This window comes from Labeo rohita, chromosome 14 (assembly GCF_022985175.1).
Source record: "Labeo rohita strain BAU-BD-2019 chromosome 14, IGBB_LRoh.1.0, whole genome shotgun sequence".
NCBI classification, from domain to species: Eukaryota; Metazoa; Chordata; class Actinopteri; order Cypriniformes; family Cyprinidae; genus Labeo; species Labeo rohita.
The window spans coordinates 8,416,973-8,443,242 of record NC_066882.1 but is presented as its reverse complement, the minus strand read 5'-3'; the positions used below and the strand labels follow the sequence as shown (position 1 = coordinate 8,443,242).

General features: G+C 37.5%; 2 long non-coding RNA genes across 3 annotated transcripts in view; both read right to left on the bottom strand.

Annotated features, from left to right (window-relative positions):
• LOC127175870 (uncharacterized) overlaps positions 1-11,794 on the bottom strand; it is a 63,975-nt gene extending 52,181 nt beyond the window's left edge. The window contains exon 1 of the long non-coding RNA XR_007829034.1: positions 10,704-11,794. This is a non-coding gene — a long non-coding RNA (uncharacterized LOC127175870). The remainder of the gene's footprint in view (positions 1-10,703) is intronic.
• An 8,235-nt stretch (positions 11,795-20,029) lies between these two features.
• LOC127175986 (uncharacterized) overlaps positions 20,030-26,270 on the bottom strand; it is a 79,397-nt gene continuing 73,156 nt past the window's right edge. The window contains exon 3 of one of the 2 annotated variants that reach the window (XR_007829050.1): positions 20,030-25,571. This is a non-coding gene — a long non-coding RNA (uncharacterized LOC127175986). The remainder of the gene's footprint in view (positions 25,572-26,270) is intronic. The other variant, XR_007829051.1, reaches the window with a different exon arrangement.

Sequence of the window (26,270 nt, the reverse complement as noted above, 5' to 3'; positions counted from 1 at the left end):
AGTTAATGCATTTCTGATAATATTTTTTTTGCACGTGTCACTAAAAGTCAAAGGCAAAATGTGTTGCCAACACCACAGACTATTCAGCCATCTTAACTCTATTACCATATTTCCTCACAGCAGATGCTATGATTTATCTGTTAGATTTGTCAAAAACGCATCTCCCATGGTTCACTGTTGTCAAGCACTTTGTGTTTAGCAGGTGACAAGTCTGAGTGTAAACTGGCTGAGGGGAAGATGTTAAAGCCCCCTTGCAGGAAGTGGCATGAGGACCACTGACATGCAGGTTTATGGCTCTACGCTAATGAGACACACTTTCAGAAAACAGGTTCGAGCCATGTGTAAAACAGTCAAGGACAATAGCGAATGAGGACAAGGTCTGACATCAGCGGGAAAAAAAAAGTATATTGGGGAAAACTACATTTAAGGGCAACAAAAGTGGGTTATATTATTTCTACGTTTTTTCTACAACTCCTAAATTTGCTCACATCCCCTGAGTAGGGCCTGTGATCTGCCTTTGCAGAAAAGCAGGTCACATTATACAACCAGGAAGTGGCCTGCCAATGTCCTGCAGCTTGTTTATGGAGACATCTTGTTACCAGGGTGATAGGGTCCTGTCTGGGAGCGTCTTCATTAGTGGTCACACATGGTGGGCACAGGCATTCTGTTCATTCACCTCATGCTACTAGAAGCCGTGGCCAGGACCCCTAAAGCCACCCGTTCACCTAACACCTCCAGCCTGCCCGAAGCTGACAGCCTCCCACCAAAACCACTACACTCGTCTGCGGACACAGCTTTAATTGGGAGCGACATGGACAAACTCAAAACCGGCTGGAAAGACATGCAGGCAAACTTACAGGATTTACTTACAGGAAAGGAGATTCCTATCTAAAGTTTGAACATTCCTGAAGAAATTTTTCCACAAACGCGAAGCAAGAGACGCTTGCAACCTCTCAGAATGCATCACCAACACATTTGGATTACAAATGGCATGATTTGAGCGCAAATCATGAATTTTTATGTACAAATATCACAAGGAAGACTGACCGCAGTCCATAACAGAATACGGGATGATCACGTTTTTCAACATGCTGAGACCGGCCATTCTGATTACCTTTTAATCTAAGGGCTGAATTCCAAATGTGCCCAAGTTTCCTCCGGGGGGAGCAGCAGGAGGCGCTGTAAAGCAGTTAGCCTTTTGATAATGAAGTGCCAGCAAAAACAAACATGGCTGATGAGGGGGGAAGGGTTAGCACTACCTTACAGTGGCTCGGCACGTTAATGCAAGATTAACATTGAATGAGCGTTGGGAGCCCGTACTACTGATATCAAATAGATACGGCCCCTACCCACCATGCCCGACAACAAAAGAGTCAGCTATGACCTCTGCTCACGCCGCAAAGTCACGAGCGACGGTTTCATTACGCGCAACGCCGGGGGAAGCCGCCATGACCGTGTAGTGTGAAGCACAATGCAAAGTGCCACATCAAGGTGTTTTCGGTAGAGGTGTGAAACCACATCCATAATAAGAAGGTTGTTTTGGGTTATTATCACTTTCCCTCATTGTGAATGTGGCGGCCTAAATACAGTATTCACTGTGGAGAGAGTTTGGTGATGTTCCTGTTAATGCCGTATTCTTTTTAGCTTCACATTTTTGTATTCCATGTTTAATATTTTCCAGACAAAAAAAAATATCTGTACTGTGGGTCTCTTGAGCATAATGAGGCATGCTGTTTTAGGTCAGTTCTATCTCACTTTTATTCCATTATTTGTATGGGAGACTTTTGATATTTGTTTAAAAAGAAGCTGAATTTAAATATTTTTGTCTGTTCATTGTCTGTTCACATAAACTTTGAGACAGGACTTTACGTAACAAGCTCTGTGACTTGCAGATTTTCTAGATGTTCATAATAACATGCAAAAACTGCTTTTAAAAAGTTATTAAGATTACTAAATAAGTGTACAAAAAGACAGCTTTCCTTTAGCACATTCCTTGTGCTGCTACCTTCCTAACTCCCTGATTTATTATGATGAAGATTCAATTTATATATATATATATATATATATATATATACACAAAAGGCTCAAAAGTTTAGGATCTGTAAGACTGTAATGTTTTTTTTAAAGAAGTCTCTTATGCTCATCAAGGACGCATTTATTTGGTCAAAAATACAGTACAATAATACTGCAAAATGTTATTACAATCTAAAATAATGGTTTTTATTTTAATATACTTTAAAATATAATTTATTCCTGTGATGCAAACCTGAATTTTCGTCAGCTGTTACTCCAGTCTTTAGTGTCACATGATCCTTCAGAAATCATTCTAATATGCTGATTTATTATTAGAATTATCCATGTTGGAAACAGTTGTGCTGCCAAATATTTTTTTTGGAACATGCTATTCTTTTTTTTTTAGGATTCGTTGATGAATAAGTTAAAAAGAACAGAATTTACTCAAAATATTAATCTTTTCTAACAATGTAAATCTATGCTATCACTTTTTTTTAAATTTAACACATCCCTGGTGAATAAAAGTTTTTTTTTTCTAAAAAAAAAAAAAATAAATACAAATTTACTGACCCCAAACTTTTGAACAGTAGTGTATATTGTTAGAAAAGATTTATATTTTAAATAAATCCTGTTCGTTTTAACTTTTTATTCATCAAAGAATCCTGAAAAAAAAAAAAAAAATTAAGCGATAAAACAGTTTCCAGCACTGATAATCAGTATATTAGAATGATTTCTGAAGGATGTGACACTCAGTACTGGAGTAATGATGCTGAAAAATTCAGCTTTGATCACAGAAATAAATTTGATTTTTAATATATATTAAAATAGAAGAATGTTGATTTACATCGTAATATTTCACAATACTTTTTTCTGTATTTTTTTAATCAAATTAACGCAGCCTTGATGAGCATTAGAAGCTTATTTAAAATACATTAGAAATCATACTGATCCCAAAATTTTGACAATCAGTGTGTATACATATATATATATATATATATATATATATATATATATATATATATATATATAATAGTAAAGGAGACACAATCGACACATGGGTGAATAGAATGAAACTGTGCTCCATGCAATGACAAAAACGCAATGGCTAGTTTCACTTTTGTGCTTCATTAGTATTACTCACTGCATCTCACCTACGCTTAGACAGCTGTAATTTATGCGGTAAAAATAAGCAGTGAATATGCCATTCACTATTTCCCGCCGAAATGGAAAATAATATAATTGACAGACAGAAAACACACACACATTTGTTCCGGTAATGTCTGAGAGTTGCCCCATAAAATTTAAATTATGCATGGGAAAAGAAATGTATTTGGTATTTGTTATTTTGGGGGAACAAAAAAACAACGCAAAAAACCATAAAGTTCATCCACTTGCCAAACCATTTTACCCGTTGGCTGTTTTAAACAACAAATAATTGTAAATTATACAGCTTTTGTCATGTCATGCAAAATATCATTTACAGAGACATTTTATGGTGCAGACAAGCCAAGCTAACCACTTCAACATGCTATTCTAGCCAGAAGTGAAATAAGGCTGTGGAGCTTCACTGTTAATGTGGGCCGGCCCATGTTCCTGTTCTATTGAGGTTAAACATTAAATCATTGCTGTTTTTAATGATAATTTCTTAATGTGAGGTTAATTAATTGCACTAAAAGCTAAATTTAGACATCACCATGACTTCGATACCATCCTCGGAGTCTAAAGCAGCCCTTTCGCATGGAGTTAAGGACCTTAATGAATTATTCATTTTTAATCCACATGAGAGGTGCAGATCTGCGAAATATAAGGCAAAGTGAACCTCGCTTTTGGACTGCATTCTTTTGTCTGCCCTGCTGAGGCAAGCAGTCTTTCTGACTTCAGCGGAGCCCGAAAACCAAATTGAAATTACTGCTGGGATCGATAGACTGAGGGGGAAAAGGTACCGCCAAACCAAAATTGCCAAAGAAGTCTCTCCTTTCCATTCGGCACTGGTCTGCTCTATAAAGACATCTGCTGATGACACACTTTGGGGAGGCCTGCTCAAGCAGAGACTGGTGGAGAATCGCTATAACGAGATTGAACCACATGACTGCTTGCCGAAGGAGCCTGAAGCAGGCTCCCACACAACCTGCTGCCAAGCAGGGTGCCACAAAGCTGAACAACCACCACAAAAATGCCCTTACACTATTCTACAAGACACGGCCTGGACAGCCAGGGTGGCAGATACCATTATAAAATGAAATCCAGCTGACATGTTACTTCTATTCCCGCTCAACAGGCAAACACTATCCTGCCAAGGGCTGCATTTCTTAAATAATACAGGACAGATCATTCTATCCAATTTCTACATGTCAAAAGGACAGGACAAGAAGAAAACATTCATGTTTCTAGAGGTGATGTAAATTTGCCTTGCAAGAACAGGTATTTTAGTTAGCTGAATGGATCCTACAACACAAACAGCTGCATCCTGAAGCGACTGCATATTAAGATTCACAGTCCACACATAACCAGGCGACAACAGCATATTGTAAAACAAGCAGCATGACAAAGGTCATCAGACAAGGCTGTTGGCTTTATGACCGCTGACAATGAAGTAACAAGATGACCCAATGCAAATGTTGCCCCAAATCGCAAAAAAATATAGTTTTATAGCATTTTGCCCTAGAGTCTCTAGTAAAATTGCAATTTAAATTAGTTCAGCATCATTAAACATTTCTCTATAATGTCTGAGATTGTATATTTAGGTAAAGAGCTAGTTTTTATTACTCATCATACCTGATTAACATAATAAGCTCACCTTCTAAACATTCTACTGCTATGTATATTTTTTAAATATGTCTATTTAAAGGGATAATTCATCCAAAAATGAAAATTCTGTCATTAATTACTCACCCTCATGTCGTTCAAAGACCTTCATTCATCTTTGCAACACAAATGAAGGTATTTTTGATTAAATTCACTTAAATTAGCTCTCTGACCCTGCATAGACAGCAACACAACTACCACATTCAAGGCCCAGAAAGGTAGTGGGTCATTCTATAATTAGAGGTACATTTAGAATCTGACTATGTGAAGAAAAACGAAAACCCAAACATGACCTTACAGCTGCTTGGAGTGATCTGTAGGAATATGTGCAATATGTGCATAAAATACCATCTATGTTTGCTACTGTCCACCATGTTACCTTGAATGGGTAACACAGTTGTCAGGTAACTTAGTTGACATTTTTCAGTTTTGGGCCTATGCTTAACATGGAAGCCTAGAACTACTGAGCATATGGTATGTTTAGAAATATATTTTCATAAACAAAACGTGTTTAAGTTAAATTGTCTTGTTAAAGTTGCAGCAATAATACAGTGTAACACTGTTGACAGTCAATTAATCCACTCTTGACACAGGTTTGCTAGTTTAACCAATATTAGGATAAAGAGAGAGAACATAAGTTCTAGTGCTTCATCCATGTGCTTTTAGAAGAAATATCATCATACTGTGCATATTATGCGAGAATGGTACAAACCATTCCTTTTGAGGGGGGTTTTCTAGTGGGTAACTTAGTTGACAATGTTTATTTGTACACAAATAAAAAAGTTATATCACAATAAACACTTATTTTTGAAGCGCACACCCAAATGTCTTGATAACCTAATCTAACTGAAGGCAAAACTATAAAATTAATTTATATTTGAGGTAATTTTTATACTTAAATACAGAGTAGAATGAGCACAGACATGAGATGTACCCACAATTATAGAATGACCCTAGTAAGGACATTGTTAAAACCAAAGTAACGACTTTATTCAACAATTTCCTCTCTTCTGTGTCAGTCTTTGCACATTCACGCGAGTACCATTTCTGGTCCTTAAACGTGGTAGTTAAGTTGCTGTCTATACAGGGTCAGAAAGCTCTCGGATTTCATCAGAATATAGTATTTTGTGTTCCAAAGGTCTTACGGGTTTTGAACAACATGAGGGTGAGTAATTAATCACAGAATTAGATTTTTTAGGTGAACTATCCCAAGTTCATACATAATACAACTAAACAACTAAAAAAATATGACAAACAGAAATGCACCAGATCCCAGATAGAAAGACTTTGCAAAACCAAGCAATGTCAATTTTTTTTTCAACCACATGCCCTCTTTCAAAACCCAACCTCACAAAACATGTCAACAAACCCGATGTCAGAAAACTTGAATGTGCACAATGATTGTCAAGCATTTCTGCGAGGAAAGAAAAACATGGGCTATTCCCTTGACTCCTTTTTGCCATTTGCAGAGCCTAGGGCTATTAAACAAACAAGTGTGGTTTCTCAGGACACTCATTTCAGTCGGAAAAAAAAACATAATTACAAAAATGTTAGCTTGAGTTAGGAAGTATCAAACCACATTAAGGTTACTATTTTTAAATCTTTTTATGTCAAGCCAGATCTTTTTATAATGTTTATTCTGCAGGACTTTCTCACTAATAAACTGTAAGGCTGTAATATAAACTTCATTAGCAGCTGAATGAAAGCAGCTCTACATGATGGAAAACCGAAAAGGGTCGGCTAGAAATCCGAATGACAAAGAATCTCTGGAAAACCACACTTGAAGTCTGACAACAATAAAGCAGAAGTAGGCAGTGTTGCAGACAGTGTCAAACTATTTACATCACTATGAGTGAACGCTGCCTAACGGCACCTTTGATTCGGATAACATCGCTACAGAATAAGGCTGAAGTGATGGATAACTGCATAACAGGTTTATGGTTCCCCTGACAGGCACACATGAGGTTCCAGTGAAGGATGGATACATTAAAAGGTGCGAGAGAGAAAGCGTTTAATTGTTTAGTTTTGAACATCTTTCTTTCAGTGTCTGCTTTAATTAATTTCAAAATAAAAGAAAAATACAGAGTCGCTCCAGCAACGGTGGGGTTAAAATGTTCTTTCGGTGCATTTTCCAGATCAAGTGAACAATACTTTGGCTTTGAAATTTTAAAACCCCTCTGTCTTGGTAATGACTGAACTGGATAATTAACTATCATGGCAAATCAGCAAGCAGTCAATCAAAGCAGCAGTTTTTTCTTTCTTTTAACTGAGGTCAGGGGGGCAAGTACAAAGGCACTGCGAACATTTCATGTGCTCCTGAGGAGCGATATCAGTTGAAAATGCATGTTACCTTCAGACAGTGTTTGGTAAATGTGCCCCATGTGTGATTCTCTTAAGTTTGCCCTCTCCTGCTGACCTCTCACCTCTGCTCTCTGTCTCTCTGCACTCCAGGTCGGAGTCGCCGCGCAAACACAGATGAAGCGCATCACCTTTCGCCAGCACGGCACAGGTAAGCCTGGCCCCGACCGAGCTGCTGCACCAGGGGTCAGGCTTGTGGCCCAGCATGCAACTGCTCTCGGTCACATCAGGTCCTTACACCCCAGAGATGAGCTTGCAGACGGACGTTGTCTGAGACCTTTGATGTGCGGCTGCGAGAGTTTCTGTTACTGTGCTTTTAATTAGGTCCAGCAGCTGCCCCTTCCTGGTCCCAAACTCCACTATCTGCCTAATCTCTTGCAGGTGGCCATCACAAACACAGCAAAATCGGCCGCCACTCTCAGGTGCGCGGCGTCCAGGGAGGAGCCGCCGCCGTCGCCGTCATGCTTCCCTCTGTTTGGCACAAACAAGTCTGTTGCACAGAGGCTGAGCTAACACAGCCCAGTTGCAGTGAGACATGGTTAAGATTCACAGTTCCATCACTACGACCAGCATGTTCCCAGCTTACAGCCAAGCGGGTGTGAAATTATGCAAATATATGCTTTCCGTCTATCATCTTTTGGCAAATTTGATGGCCCAATTTCTTAAACATTATCCTTTAAAGATATATTAGCAGGTTTGAGTGTGGTAAAATGTTGGGGGAAACTTTCACAATGCCACGAGATGCATCTCCGGTTTTCTTAAAGGAATGTTTGGGGTTCAGTTAAGCTCAGCCGACCACTTTTGTGGTATGATTATCGCAACAATGAATATGCATTTATTCCTCATTTCTGTATAGAAAATATCCACTGCTTCAACACTATAGCCACAAGACATGCATGTATGCAAATTATTTTAGTGTAAAAACAGTAACATTTTCTATGTTAAATTATATCCAATTTTACAACTTTACTGCCACAACAACATACTGTAAAACCCTAAAACAACTGTATAAATTATGACTTAAATAGCTTTACAGCTCAAATAATCTACAAGTTTGAACCAAAGAGTAATTGTAAGTGCTGTTATAGAACTATAAGCTTTCCATTCGTGACCCTGGACCACAAAAAAAAAGTTTATGCCAAAAATCATTTGGATATTAAGTAAAGATCATGTTCCATGAAGATATTTTGTATATTTCCTACCGTAAATATGTGAAAACTTAATTTTTGATTAGTAATATGCATTGCTAAGAACTTCATTTGGACTTTTAAGGCGATTTTCTCAATACTCCAGATTTTCAAATAGTTGTATCTCAGCCAAATATTGTCCTATCCTAACAAACTATACATCAATGGAAAGCTTATTTATTCAATCTCATTTTTAAAAAAAAATTGACCCTTATGACTGGTTTTGTGGTCCAGGGTCACATTTGCGCTTTTAGATGATTCAAAAATTGGCCCATTCACTTCTACTGCAACTGCGTTGCTGTCAACTCCATTTTAAATTCCAAATTATTCTTCGGCATAATCATTGTCCAACAAATGCAGTCAGTTGAGGTTCTCATGTAAAAAGTTGTGCGTTAAGCTCAAAATTCATCTAACATGCACCTGCCTTTGTCACTTCCAAGTTAGTGGATTGCTGCTCTGAACTTGACTAAAGATGAAATATGGGAGGCTGGTTAGGCATACTAATACCCTGGATTCATTAAATTAATAGGGGTCTTATTCCCCTTACCATGGGTTCACAGATGCCCTTTGAGTTTGCCGGGGCTAGAGGGTGCGCAGCACTTTGAAAGCCCTTACCGGCATATCGAGCGCATTTTAATACAGTCCTTTTGAGGCTCCTGGTAGGATGCAGAGTAACTCCTCGCCTTTAAGTTCCCGCACCTCTCCATGTGATCTCGTCAGATAGCCACGGCTGTGTCAGATCAGGCCCAGGCTGCACATACACTAGGGGGATGGGGAGGGCCATGCAAGGCAAATTAGACCAGCGGTGTTCGTTTCTAAGTAGAGGCCATTCTTTCCCGAAGACGTGAGTCCTTGAGAAGCAGGCGCTCAGGAGTGCTTTGATGTAGAAAGGTGCCCAGTTTAAGGCTCTGAAACAGGAGGCTTTGGGAGAGATTCAGTAGGATTCCCTTCGGTGATCAGCAGGGGAGGCTGCCCTCTTGTTGGTCAACTGCGTATACTGTACAGATTTAATTACGCTGAGAGAATGAAGCGCGTGGTCCAAAGAAATCCTTGATGCTGCCCGTTATGACTGTCGTACCACATTCAAAACCATCAAGCCACAGTAAGAGCCGAGCATCGTGATCACAGCTCGAAAAATCAAAGAGGCGTCAGAAAACAACAACAAAAGGAAATGCTCTGAATGTTCTGGGAAAACAATATTGTTTTCCACTGCAGTTGCGCCTTTGCTAATCTTTCAATTTTTTTTAATGCACAGAATCGGCACAAGGACAAATAGCAAAGGATTTCAATGACAGAACGACACAAATTCTACAGATTGTTACGGTCGATGAGCTTCAAAAATGTGTTTAATTAACAGACACAAAATATAGGGATGCCTCATATCCATGGCAATATCCCTTTACCCAACAATAACATTTTAAAAGACACTAGAGAGACATTGCGGTGCAAATGATTCATAGAAGTGGGAGGCTTTTGGAGCACTTGGTCCTTTGTTACTGTATGCAATGCAATAATTCAGTTAAGGCAAATTAAATAAAACAACCAGTAGGTTCTTGCCGTCACTGAAAATGGCATCTTGTATTTGTTTACAGGCCAGCTAAGTGATTTTGAACCTTAAAGGGTTCTCTTTTGAAGCAATGCTGTTTGCAGCTGCAGAGACTGTGGCTTGGTTAGAAACCAGGCACACACCCCATCCAGACCCCAGCGTTTTAAAAAAGGGCTTTTTCCCTTTGGTCTTTGCACAGTGGTGTGGCAACTATGGCTCACAGGTGGGAGCCTGCCTCTACCAAATAAGCTTCCTCACTAAGGACGGGATTTGGCGCTGTTATTTTTCTATTAGGGCGGAATAATGTTAAGCCTTTAGAGGCCATCTTTCTGTTGCTATGGTAGCCTATATTTCCTGCAGGTTTGCGACCCCGAGTGACTAGAGTGCAAAGCCAAATACCACAGAACCTGTGAGGATCAGAAATGTGGACTTGCAATTATGGAAAACAGCTCGAATCTGACCGGACCTTTGTAGGACTGAGTGACAAGTTTATTGAGATCTCTCTTTTTTTCCTCAATTCATTATGTCAGTAGCGAATTCAAAAATCACTTGTCACATCTCCAAGTCCACGTCTCCACGCCCATCTGTTGGTTTATACACCAGTTGGAATTGAAATTTCTCTCTCTTTAGCCAAAATGTTAAGTCTTTTTGAGAGAGAAAAAAACACCCGCTAATTTACAGATATTTACAGATGAGGCGCGTACTGTTCTAACAAGAGCAAAAGCCACATTCTAAGCAAGTAAATGCACTGATAATAAGCAAAAATTAAATACTTTGGCTTTACGGTGACTTACCTTGACTGTTTGAGGAAGACAGGGGAGGAAACGTGAACAACCAATCACCCGCATTACCTCAACAACAGGAAATGACCGAAAATGTTTTGAAAAATAATTAATAGAAGTCTAATTCACCTTCAACAAAGTAATCGTTGTTCATCTTATTTTTTATCTGCTTAGAAGATAAAAATAATAGATAAAAATAAAATAACTGAATGTGCAGCGAAAATACGTTTTAAGGACGTTTTTTAAATCAGTGAATTTTTGTAACATTTTTATATATAGCCTAGCATTTAATTATAATACTAACTAAAGTAGTTTCATATTGAAAACAAATGTCTAAACTTCATGGAAAATAATGTCAAGTACAAACTGCTGCACTAAGAGAATATGGGTGCTTCAAATGTTTATTAAAATTAAATTTAATTAAAAATAATTATTCTGCCTTCAGAATAATTATTATGTCACCCCCCATTGTCATCTCACATCCAGCCAAGTGTCATGTAATTTTACATAATTTAATGAAAAAATAAATTAATAAAAACAGGAAATATTTTAGTCAACATTGCAAATGAAATTGAAATCAAATAATAAATAAAATGCATAAAACATAGGATAAAAACTTACATAACTGACAAACAACTTACATAACAACTTATAAAATATATAAATAATATGATTGCAAAGAAAACATCACAGACAGTGTGTGTGTGTGTGTGTGTGTGTGTGTGTGTGTGTTATAATACCTATGTCAAATACACAAATGGCCTAGCACGGTCTTATTTTGTGAGTCCAACAGAAGTTCTGTGCAAAGTTACCCTCATTGTAGTTATGATATTTCTATCTATCTATCTATCTATCTATCTATCTATCTATCTATCTGTCTGTCTGTCTGTCTATCTAATCTATCTGTTTACATTTAAATGAATAGTTTGTGTGGATAATATGTATCAAATTCAACATAAGTTCCAGTCCTGTAGTTTAACATCCGTTAGCATGGTCACAAACCAAATAATACACACAGGAAAATTAAATGAATTACTTCAACATTCGTTTTCTTTCTTAAATCCATTATATTTTCTACACAGATTTATAACTTCAACTGTCACTTCAGGAGGGTAGTGATCCTCTGTGTAGTTCATTTAATTGGTGATGGTGCCGCAATTTACCTCACTCCTCATCAGGAGTTTGTAGACTTTTTTGGATATCATTTTACAAAATGCATAAAACTGTTTAAAACTTTAAATAATCTAATTTTAATTCAGCTTTAATGTAAAATGCATTATGTTTTGATTCTTACTAGTGTCGATCTTTAAAGCAACTGTATTTTATCTGTTCTCTACTTTTTTCCTCAGACAACATGTTTGTTTCCTCTCCGTTAAAACAAAAATGTCAAAAGTTAAAAAATAAAAAAATAAATAAATCACAGAGTTTGAGCCTGAGACTGACAGCACTGAGCTCGCATCGCTCAACAGGATCCAAATGTGAAGGAGGAGAAGTATTTTGGGTAGGCTATCAGATTGCGCCATGGAAAAGTTACTGAGAGTATTTGATAGAACCTGTTGAACTTTACTCTAGGGGACTGTGAGCTATTTCCAAAACTTTAATGCTGCTTGGAACATTAACTTTGGATTGGAGATTCACAGTTTTAAAAGATCAAATGCTCCCATTTCTTACTAAGCACACCGAGATGTCCTGCTGTTAAAAGGGCATTTTTGAGGTACCGCTTAACCAAGATGCTCAGATTTTGCTTTCCTTAATCTCTTTTTCCTCACTGTGTCCTTATACCCATTTCAAGTGCGCGGATGCAGGACTGACGCTTGATCTACCTGCGTTACGTTATCCGAAACCGAGTCTTTACCAAGTGACACTGATGTGGTGTGTCACCTACTGTTCGTCGAGCATAGTTCAGACAGTATGCGTAAATGCGACAGGGTATCGCGCCTGTTCCGCCACACTGCGCTCAGGTGTTTTAAAGTCGCACTTTTCCATACTCGGTTTGGGTTGACAAAAATGACGTTCAGACTTTAAGAGCTCCGTTGTCAATGCAGCGCTTAAAAGTTCTCTGGGAGTGTGATTCCACCCGCTTTGATGTAAAGGCCCCCAGAGAGCAGGTTTCAGCATTCTGCTCCACCTAACCCCTCTGCCTAGTGAAGAGCCCCATTCCTCTGACTGCTAATGAACTCCCTTTGTGACATCTTATTTCCCTGCTCGGCTTCAAAATAAGGTTTTATACTGTATTGTTTAGTTTCATTTTTATTTTTTGTTTTGTTTTATTTTATTTTACGTGATATATATAAAACTTTCTCAAGTTCACGTATACGTGTATTTGCTTTGTTGCTATAATTGGTTTGGTTAAAATTGTGCTGTTATTGTTTCTACTAGCCTGCTGTCCAGATGTGCAAACTACTGAATCATGGAACAATTTTATTTTTGGCTAAGTGATTATAGAATATATCGTTATTCGTTCTAATTCTATGTGATAAAAGCTGGTCTGGATAAATATATTTAAATCCTGCTTTCTTATATTTTTGGCACGGCAGCGTTGTAGAAACGTTATCTTTATTGTGAAATGTAAATAGAGCAAGTTGTTGATTTAGCTAAATTATGCGTCTCTAATATATGAAAGGCCTGTGGAAAATAATAATGTCATGTTTTGTTATTGTATCAACAAGAAGCGTGTCTTGCGCTCTCCCACTGCGCAGCTCACCTGTGCAACCTGCGCCGCGTCTAACCACTCTCCTGGACACCTGTATTAGTGCAGATTAAAGGAGGACATTTCATATTGGCATCTAAATATAGATGACAGAAACACTATAATGAGCTAACTTATTAGAAACTGTGGGGAAAACTGTTTATTTGACATGTTAATGACAAACGTGTGGAAAAACAATGTAAATTGTGATACAATATTCATCAGATCAGGAAAAATAACGTTATGCGATCAGATTGTAAAAATATATGTATATATTTGTATTATATATTTGCTTTCTTTTATCTCTTTTATCAATAGTTATTAAAACATTTAATTTTATGTCATGATAAAATAACATTTTTTTAATCAATATAAGATTTAGTTTTATTACGGTTGGAAAGTAAATAAACCTAACTAAGGGTCGTGCATACAATTTATGTCAATGGCCTGTTAAATATAAAACAATGCACATCTTTATTTAAAACTTTACTTTTATTTAAATGCAACGTGGTTTGTGAGTGCATCTGAATTGTTTTTTTTTTTTTTTATTAAATTGCCTGTCAGCGTCTAAAAACATAATAGTTTTGTTGGTCTGTTTCGTAAAAGTGTCTAACTTCTGCTAACTTCTGCTCGAACTGCTTTTGAAACTGACAACGCAAATAAACAGTCAAATTTAGTCCATGGTGAAAATATTGTTAGCTACTTTACCTCAAATAATCAAATAAAGTTTAGTTTTTTAAGTTATATGTCTGCTGGAAAGAAAAGCCAGTAAAATAAAAGTGAAAAAATATAAATCCGATAGCTTTAAGTAATTCGTTTTTGGTTTTAATATAAAGCAAAATTTGAGTCGGACAAGAGTGCATGATTTATTTTTCATGACACCGGACACGTGAGAACTTAGTAATTTATACCTACAGTAATTTGATAAATAAAAATGCTCCGAAATCCTATAAATACCCATTTTAAGAGTTTAAAGATATAATAATGATGGAAATTTAATTATTTAGCTATAAAATAATTGTTTAAACTGTTATTGCTTTTATTCTAGTCACAGATCATGTAGAAAGTGACGTTGCATTTCATGTTATACGGTTGTTTTATTCAGTATTTTTTAATTTCTCCCGACATTAAACAATTTCTTAGACATGAATCACTTTTCAAATCACCGCTGGCACAGAGTGAAAAGTGATGCTGAACAGGTCAGAGGACCCAGTCAATGACACTGCTTAAGAGCAAACCGAAAAAGTCTTCTGTCAACGTATAATTGACCGTTTCGATTTAATAAGATGCTCCAATTCGGTAGGAGATAAAAGGCAAGGCCCTCCTTTACACCATGTCAACACAGCCCTATGCATTGTGTAAATTACTTGGATTATCTCGCCTTTGTGAGCAGAACAGTGCACCCTCAATATACACACAAGACTTAATTCAAGTCTTCTCTCAAGCCACTCGAGCTTAACTTCTAACACCAAATTTAAGGACATGTCACTCCCATTCATTACTCAGACAACACTTAATTGTACAAACGAAAAAAAAGAATGTTACTTGATTATTTGTTAGTGACACTCACAGAGTAAATTACCAGCTTTATTGAGTAAATATTTTACTTTATTTATCATGAGTCTTGGCTACTTTTACAACATCCCTTTCTGCTTTTCATTGAAGATTATTTGATATAATATTTATTTCATTAGCATTTACCCCAGTGGCATTGTTACCAAGCTGCTGAAAAGCACAGTAAAGTTGTTTACGCTGAAAGCACACTGACAACTAACAAATATTTGCTGTACGAATTGAACAGCTCAAAAGTTTCACGTTGTTTATTTAAATTTCCCTCGGGCTCCAGCAACCGAAATCCGGGTATGATGCCAAATCTCCTCTGATAATCAAATACATCTTTATTGGTTTGTCAAATTCCGTCTTACTGTGTTAGTTCACTCTGTTAGTTTGAAATCAATCCTCATTTGATGAATAATTTCGATGACTCTGTTTGTCTGGCGCAAAAGCATGAAGTCGCACAAAAAGTTCAGTAAGACCGAAAAAAAGGTCTTGAATTGCAAAGATGAAGATTTAAAGTTGTTTGAGATATCTGATAAAAAGGAGGTTATGTCGGTTTGATGTTCAAAAACATAATATTGCGCCAAAAGTGTGTTTGTTCGAATTCTTTTTTCCTTAAAAATCGAATATTAATAGATACAAAGAAGTGTTCAGGTTCATTGCAGTAGTACAGCTCGACATCGCGTGTACTTCCAAACACCTGTTTGACAGTTCACTCTTGTCAATAAATGATACCTTATAAGCCCAAACTAACGAAATAATATAAAATAAATAAGATTTACATATATAGTTAATGCTAATCTGCTTTGTAACTCATTCTCGTTTGACATGGTCAGTGAAATGTTTCGAAAAGTAAACTAAGCAAATTAATGAGAATCCAGTCCGCAGGTGTTGTTCCTGAATTAGACAGGGTACTGAACACAACTTGAAGGGGACGTGCACGGATCTGTCAGGGTCCGCCATAAACACTCGAGTGAAGTCCAAGAAGGTCCGCTAATTAGTAGCCTGTCTCTCTGGAGGATTTACACGTTCTGCGTTGCCAAATGTCTGTTTTGTATGTGTAGTTGTGGGCCTGCATCAATTCGGGGAACATTTGAAGTGGGCACAAAAAGACTGTACTTTAATGGCTTAACACAGGAACATGCCTACATCACAACCCACTGAAATGATTAAAGTAGTCTATGTGTAGGATATACTGCATTATTGACCAATGTTTGTGCTCATGAATCATCATTCTGATTCATGTACGCAAACACTCTAAATATGTGGACATTTCCAGAAAAATCTGTTTACTTCAAATATGTATTCTGTTCAGGTTTGAGCTCCAGAGGGATGGAATTGGTCTTTTTATTAATAAAAGATGAATAAAACACCCATGTGAACTGACAGAGTGTGTTTGTTGTTTGCACTTATTATTTGCATGGACTTTCAATGCCTCCCTTAGCCATAACTTTCAGTTTTTTGGTAAAAGTCTGTAAGCTGAGGTGTACTTACGACTTTGAAGTAGAGTGTGCATTAAATTGTGGTGTGTGTTTACTAGATCCCACATCCTAGTTGGACCTAGTTCCACTAATACTAACTTTCAAAGTTTGTCAACAAATATGCTGCTTTAAGAGGATTGTGATAGGATGTTCTCAATGTAAGTTTCATACAGACCTTGACTCTCTATCACAGAATTTTAACACACCTCTGATATGAACATTAAGCATTTTTGTATTTAACTTACCTCTAGAAAGAAGTCTCATGTGCTCATGCTATAGATACAGTTCCCCATCGGTGTAGAAGTGTGTGATATCTGCTGTTCCTCTTCTCAGATGTTTCTGTTGTCATTGTCAGTAGAAGTCTCTGGTGTTTTCTGGATGTTTTGGATAAGATTTTTCATGTAGGACTCATTTTTATAAAAAGTAAGTGTTATTGTCAGAGTGAAAATATTAAGAATTCATCTAAAAAGTTGATTCAGAACTGAGGACATACCCAAGGGGTCTTGTGAAAGACTTCTTGTACCGTATAAGCAAGCTGGAAAGTAATCTGCCCGCTGTGAGCTACAAACAAACAAAAGTAATTTGTTGTTGTATCAATTTACCTGCACATTGTTCAGTACAGATGTTGCAACATTGTTTGTGTATTTCTTCTATTTTTCTCTCTGGTTGTCAGATTTGTTTTCCTGAGTGCTGAGATTCCAGCAACAACAATTCTGGTACAAAATACTCAGATAAGCATTTAAGGATTAACTAATTACCCGTACAACATAACAAAATGCAATCTCTATTTTTATTACTCTTTTCATTGAACATTGGCATATTTTAATGAGAGTTAATCTAAAAATGAAGATTCTGTCATCATTTGTTCCAAACCTGTATGACTGTCTTACTTTAAAAATAAAAATAAATAAATAAACAAACTTTGAACCTAAGTATTGTTTTAAATGTATTAGTTGTCTGAAGCCATATATATATATATTGCCTTTCTTATCCCCCAAATCATTCTTTTGAGCCAGACTTTTTCAATAAATTGGACAATATGTGACCCTGGACCACAAAGTCTTATAATTTTAGCAATAGCCAAAAATACATTGTATGGGTAAAAATTGCCTATTTTTCTTTTATACCAAAATTCATTAGGATATTAAGTAAAGATCATGTTCCATGAAGATATTTTGTACATTTCCGTATATACACTTTTAAAAAATTGTGGCTTCAACGTAAAATAATTTGTTACCTGGCTGCCTTAAAATTTTAAGTTTAGTCAACACAAATATCTAAGTTGTCATTTAGTACAACTTAACATTTCAAGTTGACTAAACTTATTTGAGTTGACTAAACTTAAAATTTTAAGGCAGCTAGGTAACAAATTATTTTAAGATGACTTGAACATATTTTATTAGTGTATAAACTTTTTAAGTAGTATATATAATTTTTAATTAGTAATATGCATTGCTAAGAAATTTATTTGGACACATTTAAAACTGATTTTCTCAATATTTCGATTTTTTTTTTTTTTTTTTTTTTTTTTTTTGCAACCTCGGATTCAAGATTTTCAAATAGTTCTAACTTGGACAAGTATTGTCCTATCCTAACAAACCATAGTGCAATTTATCTAAGCTTATTTATTCAGCTTTCAGACGGTGTATAAATCTCATTTTCAAAAAACTGACCCTTATGACTGGTTTTGTGGTCCAGGGTCACATATGACTTGCAAAAACCAAATTCACCAGACCAGTTCCACTCACTGACTGTAGTTAATTGTAAATAACAAACTTTTTGTGTATTTTTTAAACACAGATATCATACAGATTCATAAGACTTGAATGGACTATTCTCATGATACTTTATGGTGCCTTTGTATACTTATGGAGGCTTTCAAGCTTAAGTCACAATTCACTAATTATCGCAATTGCATGGGGAAAAAATCAGCGCAATTATCCAGGATTTCTCCCTTCATATAAAACAAGTCATGCAGATTTAGAACAACATGAAGGTGAGTAAATAATGACCGAATTATTGTGGTGAAAGGTCAGGTCACTGTTTCATCACTCAAATGTGATCAAAAGAGATGACAAAAAAATCTTGCATACACTTTATTTGGTAACACTTTATTTTAAGGTATCTTTGTTACATATGTTACATGTACTTATTATTACAATAACAATTAAATATGCATAATTACATGCTAATAACCCTTAGCCAAACCCTAATCCTAACCCTAATAATATAGTAAGTACATGTAGTTAATTAAATATTACTCAGTACTTAAATGTATAATTACACTGTAACAGGGACACCTCAGAATTAAGTGTAACCCTGTTACAGTGAATTTATACATTTAACTGCTCTGTAATATTAATTAACTACATGCACTTACTATATGGTCAGGGTTAGGATTAGGGATACTTGCATGTAATTATGCATAATTAATTGTTATAATAATACCAAGTGCATGCAACATGTGTAACAAAGACACCTTAAAATAAAGTGTTACCGAAATCTCTAACCCCAACATAAGGTTATGCATTAGTGACTCATGCTCTTTTCCAGTCATAAGGTTACTAGTTCTAATGCTCGTTTGAAAGAAAACGTAAAATGTAAAATGTATCCAGCTTCCCTTCTATTCTTATATATGTATATGTGTGTTTTCTCTGGCCCCATTAGATGGGTTTAAAGGTTTAACCTCTATGTCAGGGAGCCACATCCTCTACTCACACCAGGCCTCATTCGTCCTATGGCACGTTAGTGTTTCATTTCCCCTCCCACACATTTGTCCTAAGAGGGCAATTAAGGAAACAAACGTTTTTCCCCAGATTAGGCGGCTGCCAGCTTTGCATACTAATGTAATGCCAAGTGGTAACAAATAGTGAATGCTCTTAATTACAGGCACTATTTTCAATCAGAAAGTGCTCAATTTCCCAGGATGAGGTCACCGTGGCACAGGGGGGAAAAAAAACCTCCATAACCTGAAAGAGCACAGAGACAGTCATCTTTATATGTGTGTGTGGGTGTATGTTTCATAGAGAGGGACAGTGGGGGAGAAAGAGATGGTGAGAGATGAAAAAGATGGAAGGGGGAAGGGGGCAGATTGAGAGAGGGAAAGAGAGAAAGTGAATGAGAGCGATATAGGAGGAGTGTGAGTGAAAAACAGAAGGGTTAAAGAGAGAGAGAGCTCAAATAACATATGCAGATGCAAACCCTTTTATCAGCCCCGGCCTTCGCCGTGTGAGTACAGAATGTGATGTGTAGCACTACAATTACCTTTCAATCACTGACCAACTGCTTAATGTATGACTTATATGCAACATGGCATTCCACATCCAGCTGGAGATCAAAAGCCGCCTCCAGTCGAGTAATTTAACACAATTACAGTTCTGCTGCCATCTATAATGCAAAGGAAATCGGTAAAGCAATACTCTGACCACCATAAACTGTAATAGCTCAAGAAAGCTTACCACTGCTAACCACATATATCTTCCTCCATTATGAGAGATGAAATAATAATGAGCGTTAAAGAGATTTGTGCTCTGATGGACATGTGGTGCGGATTTAGCTGCAGAAAAAAGGTTAGTACAATCAAATAAGCTTTATTATTTCAGGATCCAATATATTATTACACATTTATTACACATTTATTACAGCCGGTTCAAAGAGGATGCACAGCCATTACATCTGGGCATACTTGAAGATGCAGTTATGAAAAAGGTCTCCTGGTCTGAATTAATGCTTTGATTCAAATGAGTTTTTTCTCATTTTAAAGGGACAGTTCACCCCAAAATGAGATTGTGAAGACTTGCGTTCTTCTGGTACGCAAACAAGATGTTCTGCAGAAGTCAAACAGGTTTGAAATAACATGAGGGTGGGTAAATGATTTTAATTTTTGGACAAACTTTTTTGCATAATGCTGCTTCAAAGGCGATGCTCCTCATGTTCATTACAACGCTCGTCCGATAACTGTGGATCAGTGAAACAGATACGATGAGAGACAAATCCTGTGATCATTTTTACAGTACGTTTTCCCTGCATATCCACCAGCCCACAACAGAAAGGAGAAGAGTAATGACAGATAAAATCACTCACAGTAGGAAGGAATAAAAATGACTTCAAAGATGGATTTGCACAGATTGTTCTTTTTATTATCATTAACAGTAATGTGATACACATGCCTCCGGTGACCTTTTCACAGTATTACATATTCCCAGCTGACTCATTCATTAGTATGGCAGCGCAAACAGAAGGCAGAACTCAGCCATCCATCTAGAGAGCGAGCGAGGGAGAGATAGAGAACCAGCGCGCGTGTGCGCGTGCGTGTCGTGCAAGAGCTCTTAGCCCTGGAGGTTGGAGGGAGAGGCACTAAAGCGTTTCATTTGTGATTTGGCACATCTGACAAGATTCATCCGTGGCTGATCATATGCCTTCAATGAATACATTTTCCAGAATCAATGGGAGAGTACTGTAGAGCGCAATCAAAGGCACATTAATTGTCTGCTATCAAGAGCTCCATTTGGAAAAAAAAAGAAGCCCATCTGTGCCTTTTGCATCTGGCTGACAGGAGGAACACATGGTCGTTTTATATGTCAACAGCTATTAGCGGTACATTTCAGCTAAATGACAAATAAAATATAGCGATAGGTTAAAATAAAGCTTCGCTGCTTCGTAAAACCATGGCGAGGCACAGAACAGAAGCTCGGTTGACTAATAGATCACATGTATATGCCAAGCAGATCAACTTTATATACTTTTATTTTCAAGGCGCCAATTAAAAAGACGTACAACGTGAGTCCAAACTGGCGGGGACTAACTGGCAGGAAACTTATCAGGAGCACAGGCTAATGTGGTGGCTAGCGTGACTAACTGCAAAGCTCATTTCTTCTGCCGCGAATGGATTGTACGCACTCTGTTTCCATGCCTTGGCCCCATGTTTACTCAATGAGATTTTACACTTGAATGGCACTTGGTCTCCTTTTCTCCACTGCAATATTTCCAGTCATGGCCCCATGTTCTCTCTTCCCCAACTCCCAAAGCATCCTATTTTAACAAGCCAATAAACTCCGGAACGGGTGACATACTAATAAAAATGTAAACTTCTGGATAGGTTACGGGTGACTGACAGTGTGTGAATGTATGTGTGCGCGTGTGTGAAAGAGGGAGAGAGACAGTGAGAAAGTGTGTGTGCGCGTGGCTCTATCCTGGTCAGATGCTTCATTTCGAGAGCAGTGGAACATACTCCTGAGCCTCCTGGTTGGATTTGTTGGAATGTGTGAGAGGGAGGATTTTAGCGCCATGAGCCCAACGCCAAAGAGATGCAGACTTCACGCCATCTGTCTCCCCCTTCACTCCTCTACTTGCCAAACTTGCCTTTTTTCTCTCTTTCTCTCTGTGTCTCTCATTGCGTCCCCTTTCATCCCTCATCACACAAGTAAGGGACATAGAAGGATCAATTCGTCCACTGCAGGGCTCCGGCAGTCGAAGCGCTTCGCAGCGATATTAAAAACCCCTCTGAGTTGTTCATTTTCATTAGTGGCCCAAGAAATGACATTTAATTAGACTGTATTAGCCTGTTCAGAGTATTGACAGCTGCATGAAAATAATTGCCTGTTCTTTCACCATATGACCAACATTTTGCTGAAGGGAGCCACAGTGTTCATATGGGAAACGTTGTATGAATAAATATATGTTCTACAATAATTGGCTTGCTGAAATTAACATTTTAAAATCTCACAGTCAATTGAATTAAAGTGATAGTTTACACAAAAAAGACAATTTGTCATCACAGACATTCTTTCTTCAGCTGAACAAAAACAGAAGATATTTTGAAGAATGTTTCAGTTGTTTTTTTGGACATTGAGACATTCAAACTCAAAGCTTTGAAGTGAAAACAGAGACCTCTTTAAAGTGATTTTAATTTTGATATTAAAATACACCTGGAAACAGCTTGGATGCTTCCTCTGCATCCTGCGACTGGAAAGAAAAATCACAGCATTACATCTACTACAATCCACACATTAGGTCTGCTCATATGCGTAAAGAGATGTGGAATCAGTGTTGCCTCATTAAAACCAGACCAGATCCTCTCATCAGATGAAGCAAAGTGCTCTGATGGGCTTGACCTCTGGCCCTCTCCCCATGTGGGCTGCTGGGCCAGGGCAGAGCCAGCTCGTACCCTGCCCGGGTCCCAGTCAGCATACCCAGCCAGCTGAAGAGAAGAGGAGGCAGTGGTGGCCCAGGCGGCCCATGACCCTAGCTGAGCTCCAGGTGGCAGCGAGACAAGCGGGGGGCCTTTGATGCCGACCTCCGGTCATTCTGCTCGAATGGATCTTACCATTGATCTGGCCTGCCATGGTAGGGAGGGGTGCCAGGTGCCCCCGGTGCGGTAGAGGATGAAGCGCAAGCTGGAGTAGCACTGGAGGTGCGCTGACCCCGCGGTTCAGCGAGGCCAGCTTTCAGCAGCCAAACTGGAATGCCTGCCTCATGGCAGACGAACATGGAAGAGCTGGCGGATCAAGAGGGGTAAAACAATTAATCTCTACTGCAACTAGTGCTGCTGCTCTACAATTTTACTTACTTTGCACAGGTAGTAAAGATGTCAATAAGCTTTAAGAAATTGAAGAGGAAGAAATCTTAATATTGTCACCCCAAAAATGAAAACTCTTTGAATTCTTCAAAACATTCTTCAAAAATACCTTCTTTTGTATTCTGCCTAAGAATGTGGGTGAGTACATTTTGATAGGTCTTTTTTTTTTTTTTTTTTTTTTTTTTTTGATTTTTGGAATATATATATGAAGAGTTCAGATGCAAAACCCTCTAAAAGCCACCACAGTCAAAAAAGAGATAATGATACTGAGTGAATGCTCTCGACACATAGTATACGTCCATCAAATATTTTTACTTCAAACTCACTAAATCCCAGCCTCAGCTCAATCAGAAGTACCAGTACTTAGGTAGAAACCTATTCATAGGAGCCTGAGAAAAGTGCTTATTTTAAAGAAAAACGTCAGATGGATTTAGAGGCTTTTGCATCTGAACTCTTCATATATATATATATATATATATGAAACTGATATTAGAGTGATATCAGAACTCCAACCGCCGTTTCACAGTTTGTAATTGTATCACTCCGCTTGCAGTACTTCTTACAGCAAGTGTCGTGGCGGATGCCCAAATTCTGTCATTTTATAAACATTACTGTTTTTGTGTCAGGGAATGTAGTTTTAAGAGGTTTTTAGGATAGAATGTACTTGTTTATAGTTAAATTATGCAGTTTGTTAATAAAGATAACAATATTTATAAATTTGCACCAATGTTTTCGGACATGTGAGCTCCAGATTGTCAGCGGCCATTCTGCTCTCATGAACCCGCCCGAGAGTGCCTCACCTCGGTCAGATCTTCTGGAATTTACCACTGGCTCTGATGTCTCTGTAGTGGTTACACATGAGATATAATTTGTTATGGGTAAATCTAACAGTAGTCTTTGATCTCATTAATCTGTTATTTATTCTAGAGAATAGTTTTGGCTGCTGTATATCAGAGCGTTGCCTTTATACTTTTGACTGAATTGCTTAGCAACTTTTATGATGGTTTTTGTTGTTTAATAAATATTATTATTCAATAAATAATATTTTATATAAATAATAGTATTTTAATAATAATGTTTAGTATTGAGAAATGGTGCATGTTCGTGTTGGTGATTTTAGTTACATTGTTCCGTCATTAGACAGCGAAAAGAGAATGTTTTTATGAGTCAGCATTAAAGAAAGTTATTTTTAGTTTCAACAACAGCTTGATGCAGCAAATAAATGCACTGAGCAGCAAAATTGATGAACTGAAAGGATATTAATGTTACGACAAAGATAACACTTTCCTCAGCAGATATTCAAACTAATGGTTATTGTGAATATGAGACTGATCTGAAGAATGAATCAGATGCAGGTAATCACACTCACCCAGTCCATCTCTCTCTTATAACACTCTACTACACATAATACAGTGAGCTTTTAATAAAGTAATACAATAAGCTTTCAATAAAGCAACTCAACATTCCTTTGTTACTAATTCTAAAGTGACATTTTTGAATTAGTAACGGAGGCTAGGGCTCAGCTGTTAAATTGTCAACTTTATACTTTAAGCTGTGGCAGAAGGAAGTGGTTCTGCACAAAAGAGCACTTTTAAAGACACTCTGTTGTTATTTTGCTTGTAATTACACACTTGTATCCATCAAACTTTTGTATAAACATAATATCACACTCATAGATGTGAGATATGGCTGTATATCGGCACACTGTGATTACCTATGGCTGAAACACAGCTGTGCCAATATACAGCCATATGACACATCTACTCGTGTGATATATATATGGTGGAAGAAGTTATTTTGAAGCATGTTGGTAACCAAATGGTAGCCATTGACTTCCAGAGTTTTTTTTTTTTCTCTCTTCTTTGTCAATACCAACATTCTTCAAAACTTCTATTGTGTTCTGCATAAGAAATAAAGGCATACAGGTTTGGAACGGCACGGGGGTAAGTAATCTGCAATTTTTTGGAGGGGTGGGTGGGAGATATTTTGAAGAATGTTGGTAACCAAACAGTTGACTTCCATAGTAGTTTTTTTTATATATGGAAGTCAATGGCTTTTTTCCATACTATGGAAGTCAATACCAACATTCTTCAAAATATTTTCTTTTGTCCTCAACAGAAAAGGGTTAGTAAATGATGAGAGTTTTCATTTTTGGATGAGCTATCCCTTTAATGCAATGTGACTTTATATGTTTAAATATAAAGTTTATCCTTTCACATATAAATACAAAAGTGACATGTGATCTGCATTGAGACACAAAATATACAGAGACAAAAGAGTTATCTAAAGTAAAGAAAACAATAAAAATGCATGCAAATACTTCTCCCCATGCTATGTAAGTCTGTGTTTATGTTTACACACACATCAGTTCATAAGCACACATTCTGAACAGGGTGTAAAATCCTACCATTCCCCCAGCGCTGCTAACACTGGGAAAAAGCAGATTAAAAAATGCGAGAGATAGCACAAGACATGTCACCTGTGTTCCTGAACCCCTTTTTGCCCCCTCATCTAGTAGTCTATATGCCCTCTAATCACCAGTCCATAAACGCAGCCCCGAAGACCTGCATTAAAGACTGAGAAGAGAGTGAAGGAAAACAGCATCCAAAGAGTCAGAGGTAGCCTGTGTGGTATTATTAATAAGGCATTAAAAAAGAGAGCACTTCAAAGCATACAGGAGCCATGCTATCGTACATGAAAGTAACATAGTATGGCTTAATGTCTCCTAAGGCGTCTTATGGTGATGCAGCTTTGATTTGAAATGCATTGTGTGGCAAATGGATTTGCACTAGTGGAGAGTGAGGACGCTGTGTGGGAACACACCATAATTTAAAACCTGACCTCACAAGCTCTTCAAAGCATTCGTGAGTGAGGATGTTTGGAACTCGATGATGGGGTTTCACTACATAAACAAGGCCTGACCACACTTGGAGGTTCCAGTGTTGTTGTTGCTAGAATTTTTTTTTTTTTCTGAGGATGCTTTTCCCTTTAGGAAATAGTCATATCGACCAAGGAGAAGCTGAATTGTAGTTTATGAGGATAATGTCTGCCTGAGGAGATCATTAAGAATTTTTAGCTGTTAACAGGCAGATTTTTTTCAGCCAAAATCATTAACCACCCAAAACCAAACCTCTGCCTCAGCCTCAGTCTTAGCAGAATAGAAAGGCTCCGGGATGCTACAGCACCGCATGCTGTTCTGACAGAGGATGTCTTAATCACTGAGGATAATCAGGCTTATTTAGCTGCTGAGAATTACGGGCAGAAATTTTAAATGA